The sequence below is a fragment of the Belonocnema kinseyi genome, chromosome 5 (assembly GCF_010883055.1).
Source record: "Belonocnema kinseyi isolate 2016_QV_RU_SX_M_011 chromosome 5, B_treatae_v1, whole genome shotgun sequence".
Taxonomy (NCBI): domain Eukaryota; kingdom Metazoa; phylum Arthropoda; class Insecta; order Hymenoptera; family Cynipidae; genus Belonocnema; species Belonocnema kinseyi.
In genome coordinates, this window is record NC_046661.1 from 66,628,039 (window position 1) to 66,636,854 (window position 8,816).

Genomic DNA, 8,816 nt, shown 5'->3' on the forward strand with positions numbered 1-8,816 from the left:
AGCTATCTAAGGATGGTACTATAGAACGCCACCTCAAGGTAGGCCTAGTGGCGCCATCTCTTGGTCAGGCCGGAAACTTATCAATCCACCCTCGTACTTTAAAATCTCATATAAAATTACTGTAATCAATTGAAAATTTCTTCGAATCTTTTAAAATAATCTCAGTATTTCGAAACCTTCAAAATATTTTGAAACACCTTTGGAATTTTTAAAAATAACCCTGCTAAAGTTGTTAACATTCTTTTAAATTCCTTTAAATTATACAAATAAATTTAAAATTCCTTGACATATTTTTAAACATCCTCAAATATTTAAAATACTTTGAAATCTTTTTAAATTTCTTTTAAATTTTCAAAGCTCTGGAACATTCCTTGAAATTTTAAAAATACCCTAAAATATTTCAAATCTTTTAAAATCTCGTAACAAATTATAGAAATCAATTTAAAATTCCTCGGAATATTAAAAACTACTCTCAAATATTGCAATTCCTTCAAGATATTTTGACATACTTTGAACTTTTTAAAAAACATTTTTAAAGTACTTTTGAATTTTTTTTAATAACACTGCTAAAGTCTTCAAACTTCTTTGAAATTCCTTAAAATCATAAAAATAAGTTTAAAATTCCTTGACATCTTTTAAAATATCCTCAAATATTTCAAATCTTTTGAAATCTCTTGAAATTTTTCAAAGCTCTTGAAAATTCTTTGAAATTTTAAAAATGCCCTGAAATATTTCAAATCCATTAAAATCTCATACTACATTATTGAAATCAATTCAAATTCCTTGGAATTAAAATTCTCTTCAATTTTTCAAAATCCTTCAAAATCTTTGAAATACCTAGAACTTTTTTTTATTATTTCTGAAGTACTTTGGGATTTTTTTAAATAACCCTTTTAAAATTTTCTAAACTTTTAAAAATTTCAATCTGAAACTTAATAAAATTTCAAGTAATTTCAAAAGATTTTAAATATTTGAGGATATTTTAAAGGATGTCATGGAATTTTAAATTTATTTTTATAATTTAAAGGTATTTCAAAGAATTCAAAAAATTGTAGGTTTATTTTTGAAATTTCCAAAGTACTTTAGAAATCTGAAATAAAAGTTCTAGGTATTTTGAAAGATTTTGAGGGATTTCAAAAATTTGAGAGAATTTAAAAATATTCGAAGGAATTTTTAACCCGTTAACCCCAGGGCTTTTTTTGCACTACTTAACCCGAGGGTGGGTGGGGGGGGGGGGGGGGGGGGGGGGGGGGGGGGGGGGTCACATCGACCCGACGCTTTAGAAAAATCGAAAACGTGTTCCTAAAAATCTGAATTAAAAAATTTTGCAAGAAATTTCCATGGAATTAAAAGCCTTAATTTTTAACATGAACTCATGCATTATTTTAGGTGTGAATGCAGGAGGTTTTGATAGAAATATACACATTTTTTTATGCAAACCCATTTATTTAGTAACAAAAAATAATTTTTTTAACTAAATATGTACACAGAGGACCACGATTTTTCTTATTCAAATAATATAAAGTGAAATCGTAAAGTAAATGCACCTGTTATCATTCGTGCTCCTATTATCGAGCTAACTTGATTGAAATGTAACAAATAATCAATTTTTATACTTTGACTTATAAGGACTTCAGCCTGGATCAAATTGACCCCACCCCCCTCCCTGGGCTTAACGGGTTAATGGATTACAGAAATTTAATATGCGATTTTAAACGATTTGAAATATTTCAGGGTATTTTAAACATTTAAAGATATTTTCAAGAGCTTACAAAAATTTTAAGAGATTTCAAAAGATTTTTAAGGATTTTAATTATTTGAGGATGTTTTAAAAGATGCAAAGGAATTTTCAATTGAATAGAGTAATTTAATATGATATTTTAAAGGATTTGATGCATTTTAGGATATTTTAATAGATATCAAAGAATTTTCAATTGGTTTAAATGGTAGAAAATTAATATTTTTTTGTCGAAAATTTAACTATGGTTAAACATTAATTTTTTATACAGAAAATTATTCCTAGTGGAAAAAACATAACCTCAAAGTCGACTCATGCATGAAATTAAGAATAACGCGAAACATCAAAATCACCAATTTCTTCAATTTCCTTCAAATGCGGATCGATATATAAATAGAATAACACTGAAGTTTTCCAAAGATTTCAGATCGGCAATCATCATGCAGCTGAGAAAACCGCAGTTCGAATCGTACATTTCCGGCTTACACACAAACTTGCAGTGGTAATCAATGCATCTTCTGTTTTGCGACTCCCGAACGGTAGGTATGGCGAGGGTAAATTTGTAGCTCGATCTGGCAGCGTTGGTATATTCAGTAGCGCTATTTCAATTGAGTCTCTTATTGGTTCACCCAGTCAAAGTTGGAAAATCACTGGTTCACCAGTAATAATGTAAAATATTGATTAAACCAGTGACAATTTCACTGGTTCAGTTTAAGAGAGTACACTTTACAAAGGGTTTTTACACTTTCATCCTAATGAGAAGGTATTGGTATTATGTAAAATTTCACTTTGTCGGTTTTCATCAAATCTGCACGTTTCGAGACCCCCTGAGGCGGAAAAAACGATTTGTTCGAAGGTGTTGGTCTGTCTGTCTATCCGTATGTCTGTCTTTAGTCTGTATTCTGTAAGCACGATAACTTTCGAAAAATTGATCAGATTGGATGCTGTGTTGGAAGAATTTTTTAAAGCTTAAAAAGAAAGAACGAGTTCGTAAACCAGCTATTTTGGATGAAAATTCAAAAAGTGAGCGGATTTTCAAAATTTGTGAAACCAAATTATTCAAGATTTAAAAATTTTATGTACGGTTATTCACAGTACTCAGAAACTCAAACAATTTATCCTGATGATTTTTTCTATGAAAAGAAAATTATCAGAGTTAGAGCATTTTCAAGATCCAAAAAAAACAAACTAAAATGAACATTTCAAGATAATCTACGCATGATATAAAAAAATCAAGAAAAGAAAAACGAAAAATGTTGATTTTTGAAAGCCCTACAAGATCATCATAACAAGTTTTTCAGTTTCGTCGAAAGATTGAAAATTCAAAATTTGATCGTACCAAAAATAATGAAAAATCCAAAAATTCCATTTTTTGGTCAAAGTATGCAAGATAAGAAAAAAAATGAATAAGCTAAAACTGCGCGCCCTAGAAAGTGGTTATGAATCACTTTTAGATAGGATGTATAGTTTTTGTTTTTAGTCGTAAGAAACAACATACAAAATAAAAAAAAAATTTTTTGGACAAGCTACACAAACTACGAAAAAAATGAGACAAAACTTATTCATAAAAAAAGAGATACAAATTTTTAATAATTAGTTTTATAGGATGCGCAGTTTTTGTTTTTTGCTTAAAAACAATAAAAACAAAAAAGTTAATTTTTTGACAAACGACACAAACTATAAAAAAAATTAATATACAAAAGTAACGCTTTCAAAAATACCGAAAACCCATTGAAAATTTTCATGAATAATATTTGATAGGAGACGTGGTTTTAGCTTTGGTCGTAAAAAATAACATTCAAAATAAAAAAATTTAATTTAAAAAAAAACGACAAGGTATGAACTAAAATTAACAGACAAAAGTTGTTTGCCTAAAAAGATCTAGAAATTTATTATTAATCATTCTTAGATAGGACAAGTCGATTTTCTTTTAAGCGTAAAAAATAAGATTAAAAATAAAAAAATTGAATTTTTGGAAAAAGGACAGAAAAGATGAAAGAAGACATAGGATCCTATAAAGGGTCCTATACAAGTTGCTATATAGAACCCTATATAGGGTCCTGCATAAGATCCTATGCAGATGCGCAGTATTTTTTCTTTAATCGCGAAAAAACAAGATTAAAATTTTTGTTTAATTCTAAAACCAAGGGAATAAGAATTAGTATGATTCAATTTTCATGCATATTATGAATTTTAATGATATAAATTTATTGAAATGAAACATTTTTCAGCGCAACTTAGAATATAATTTAAAGCAAAATAAGAAACAAATATGAAAATAATCATGATGTTGAGTATAATGTAGAAAAGTTGACACTTTGGACAGAATCGAGTGCAAAGAACGAGATACGTGATGAGAATGTGTTCGTTAAAGCCGAAAGAGCTTTAACAAAAAAGAGTTCACAATCACAAAATTACAGTTGTCGATCCGTTGAACATTGATTTTAAAAGCTCTGTGCGCCGAAACTTTCAAGCTAAGCTCGTTTAACAAAATAGAATTCAGAATCACAAAATTACAGTGGTGGATGTATCACTTTTAATTTTAAAAGATTTGCGCAAGAATGTGCGAAAATATAAAAACGGAGCGCGTAGCGCGAGGCAAATACATAATCGAGCGCGAAGTGCGAGAATCAACAGTCGCACGCCCCAGGCGCGCTCAAACTCGCGAGAAAAGCGACCCGCGCGCGTTGCGCGCGATGAGAATGTACCCGCGGAGCGGGCAGGTTTTAAAACATTTAATTATCAATGTAATTAATAGAGCTAAAAATGTAAAAAATAATTATCACGGCTGTGGATAGAGCTTTCAAGCGATTCATTAAATTCGAGATGTTGATTTTATTGAGAAGCTTCGTGCATGGACAGTTTTTTATATTAATATTTGGTTTATCCTATATCTATAATTCCCGTGCAGAAATCGCCAGTTATCTTCCCGGTTCCAGGCTTGGGCCAGGCCGGGGGCCTCGAGCCTGGCTCTAGCTTGTATTCCTATTTCTCAATGGCTCGACCTCGACCCCGGCTAGATAGGTAGTGGCAAAGTTCCTAAAATTCATGGCAGATGGCGTTGGATTATTTTGTGCATTATCCAACATCCACTATGTAACTTTGTGTGTGCTTAAAAGAGTGTCATTTTTTTAAGTCGTAAAATGCCTAAAATAATAAAATAATAAGCGTAATTCTAACTTCTAAATAACGATCTTGTAAGTATATTACATTTATGCAGGCGTAAACAATTATTTATGTAATTAAAAAGATTAAGCACGAAATGATTGTATGTGTATTGTGATTGATTGTGTAGATGGTGATGCAGTCGATGATGTAGAATCAGAACCTGAAGATATACTTAATGAACCCGCAATTAAAATGCCTTTTGTAAATGAGAATAATATTATAAATCCTGGGCACGGGTTATAATAAAATGTAAGAATTTAGGGATAATCGAGGTATGCACTGTTAAAAGATTCCTACTACAATAAGAGATGATGGTATTTTTGTATATATTATTATTATAAACTCGAGCGGGCAAAAGTTATTATTGACGTTTAGAAAAAGTCTTATTTACTGTTTGAAAATTGTAAGTGTGAAAAAGTGATAATGGTTAGTAACAAGTTTTGTAAAAAATATTGTCAAAAGTAAAACGGCCTCTCCATTCAATATAGGGCTATGTGCTGACATCTCCGTGTATGAGACTATTCCTTATGCTTACATACGGTGCATAGTCTGATACACAGCACTTTAAGCATAGACTAATGCCACATATATTTTCTTTCTTTAAATAAAAATGAGAATAAAATTGCCTTTGAGAGTTTCCGAACTGTACCGTCTGTAGCCAAGCATTGTACGACCAGACCAGCTAAACGACTGTACCCAGCGATTTCCTGCCAAAAGTCTTCAATCATATGTGTTTTTGTTGTGCAAAATGTTTGTAACTGGTAAAGTATTCATTGAAGCTTTAACAAATTTGAATTTGACTTGCATTTAAAAAAATGTTAAATAATAAAACATAACCTTCTTCCAAATCAATAAAAACGTTCCGAACTAAATAATTTCCTCTTCCTATTTAGAAAATATTAAAATTCCTTCCCATCCTACACAATAAAAATACATTTGTTTAATTATCCTCTTGAAATCAAGAAACAAACTGAAAACTAAAATTCTTTCCTTAAACACAAAAAAAATCTTGGTGTTTTTTATCAGGACCCATCGATTTCATTTCGATGCATTTTATGCGCCTGGGAAGGAGCAAACCGCCACCATAAGTGTACCCATGGTGCAAGGAAATCGAGGCCGTGCGTTTCCGAATGAAACAACGGGTGGTTTAGAGTGTAATTTTTTCGACAATACTTCAAACTTCGTAAACACAGGATTTAGCCCAGGATTTTATTGAATGCATGTTATGCCTCATTCAACTTTCCGATTGTTAGATATAAGAGCCGGTTTACCTTGCGCTACATCCTCGGTCTTTCTATTTTTCGCACATTCTTGCGCAAACGATTAAAAATTAAGACTCAAAATATGTACCACTGTAATTTTCTGATTGTGAATTCTCTCTTGTTAGAAGAACTTAGCTCGAGAGTTTGAGCGTACCTCCGGTGCGCGCTGATGGCTCTCGCACTCCGCGCTCGGTTTTTGCAATTCCCTACCGATAGAAGTCTCAGAGTATATGCTAAAGATTCTCAAGGCTCTGAGAAGCTTTGAGAAATTCTCCGCAGGCAAACAGGTAGATATATTTAAAGGTCCAGGTAGCTCGTTTAAATGTTTCAAAGGCTTTCAAATGCCCTTTCCAAAATTGAAATAACAGTACGATCATAAATAACAAGCAGAGAGCCTTAAACATAATAATTCGGAAATTGCGGGTTTCGATGATCTCAGATATCTAACTTTTTTTTTCAATGTTTAAAATTGGAACTAATACAATGTTTCTCGTAAATGGAGTGAGATACGCCAAAAAAGACAATATTTTTTAATTCAACTAGAAAATTGTATATTAGTATATAGGTTATAATGATAAATAAGTATAATGAGAAAATTCATCAATTGATAAAAAAGTGTTAATAATTTGAACAGAAATTTAAAAAGGGAGAATCGGGTTAGCGACGGCCAACTACTGTAAATAAATCTGCAAACCCGGCACGTGACGAATACAAAAGGAACATTATATTACCGTCGCATAACTCTTAAAAGGACCACTAAAAGGACCTTGAAAAGGGCCCAAATCTTTCTGGCTATCTCAGAGACTAAATCATTCAAATCGAACCTGAAAATAGTCTCACACCGGCCAGGCTATTTCGCCTAAGAATACTCTGAGATTTCTATCGGAAGGGTTCTCCCACATTCGTGCACAGAACTTTTAAAATTAAAGGTCAACGGATGACAACTGTAATTTTGTGAATGTGAAGTCTCTTTAGTTAAAGCTCTTTCGGCTTTAACGAATACATTCTCATCGTGTATCTCCTGCTTCGCACTCGATTTTGTCCCACCTGTCAACTTTTCTACATTATACTCAACACTTTTATATCAAATATAATACATTTTCTATGTAGTTCTGCCTGGGATTGCTTATTCAGATATTGCAAAATAAAGCACAAATTGTATTTATCATGATGTTTTAAATATTTTTTTCTTACTTTACTTTAAATTATATTCTAAGCTGCGCTGAAACATGTATCGTTTCAATAAATTCATATAATTACAATGCATAATATGCATGAATATTGATACATACTAATTCTTATACCCTTGTTTTTATAATTTTTATCTTGTTTTTTAAGAGAAAAGAAAAACTACTGCACATTTGGATATGGTCTAATACAGGATCCTATGTCCTCTTTTGTCTCTTGTCCTTTTTCCAAAAATTTAATTTTTTTATTTTTAATCTTATTTTTTACGATTGAAAGAAAATGTACTCGCCCTACCTAAAAATGACTAAAAACAAATTTATATATCTTTTTCATAGCTTGTGTCTATTTATTTTTGTCATCGCTTGTATTCTTTGTCAAAAATTTTATTTTTATTGTTTTTTGGGCATAACACAAAAACTGCGCATCCCATAAAAATATTTATTAGACATTTCTATCGCTTTTTTGGATAAATAAGTTTTTTCTCATTTTTTTTGTAGCTTGTGTCGTTAGTCCGAAGAATATTTATTTTTTTATTTTCAATGACAACGAATACACCTTTATTCCATTTAGCATCATATACAGATGGGAATTTCTGACCTATATACTTAAAATATTAGCCATCCTTATCTAAAGCTTTCACAAATTGCTTCATCAGTCCTAGCTTGAAACCTGATTGTTGCCCAGGTAGAAATACACCACCGGCCCAGTACTGGCCCAGTTCAGCCTGCCGGAGTTCCAGCACTGGCTGGCTGTACTGAGCCAGTACCATGTCAGTACTGGCTTCTAATTCTTGGCGGTACTGGCGTTCCAGCACTGGCGCAGTACTGACTGTCAGTACTGGGGTATTGCTGGCCAACCACTGGCGTACTAAAATGCCGATGATTACCCTCAAATCGAAAAAATGCTGAAAAATAATCATTGGTGATAATAGTGCCCGTTTTTCATATTCTGACGAATTATTAAAGTCCGGTTTAAAATAGGCGTGCGCAGTAGTTTTCGGATTTGCGTTTATTTTCCTGTGTTTTTTTCTTTAATAATTGTGTCTGGGTCACTGTGTGTTCCTGCATCATCTGCAGACGAAATTTGTGAGCCAGCAACTGTGGATACGCGCGACTCTTCTCTAAAAAATTAAGTTAGCGTAAACTGTTTCTTTAAAACTTAAATTTTTTGCGCTGAATTGAAGAGCCTTTCAACCGTATCCCTGCATTCAGAATCAGATTCCCTACTCTAGTTAAAATTCGAAATTTCTTCATCACTTAAGCTACTCTGACAACATTTTTTTATCAACTAATTTTCACACTTTAAACTACTTATAACTAGAATAAGCAAATTGCTTTTTATACATCTATATCGCCTCTGATGTTACAGTCTGTCAAGTTAAAGCGTGGGTGGCTTTACTCGCAGTCGGTAAGGTGTATCGACATGATTTTGGTGTCAAAATATTAAGAAGAGCTCCCTCT

General features: G+C 32.1%; 1 protein-coding gene across 3 annotated transcripts in view; it reads left to right on the forward strand.

Annotated features, from left to right (window-relative positions):
• LOC117173296 overlaps window positions 1–8,816 on the forward strand; it is an 81,511-nt gene that overhangs the window by 24,621 nt on the left and 48,074 nt on the right. The window contains exon 1 of one of the 3 annotated variants that reach the window (XM_033361779.1): window positions 5,599–5,667. The exons of the other annotated variants lie outside the window; for them this stretch is intronic. The gene's annotated coding sequence lies outside the window, so the exon portion shown is untranslated. Of the gene's footprint in view, window positions 1–5,598; window positions 5,668–8,816 lie in introns of those variants that run through there. 3 annotated transcript variants of the gene reach the window in all.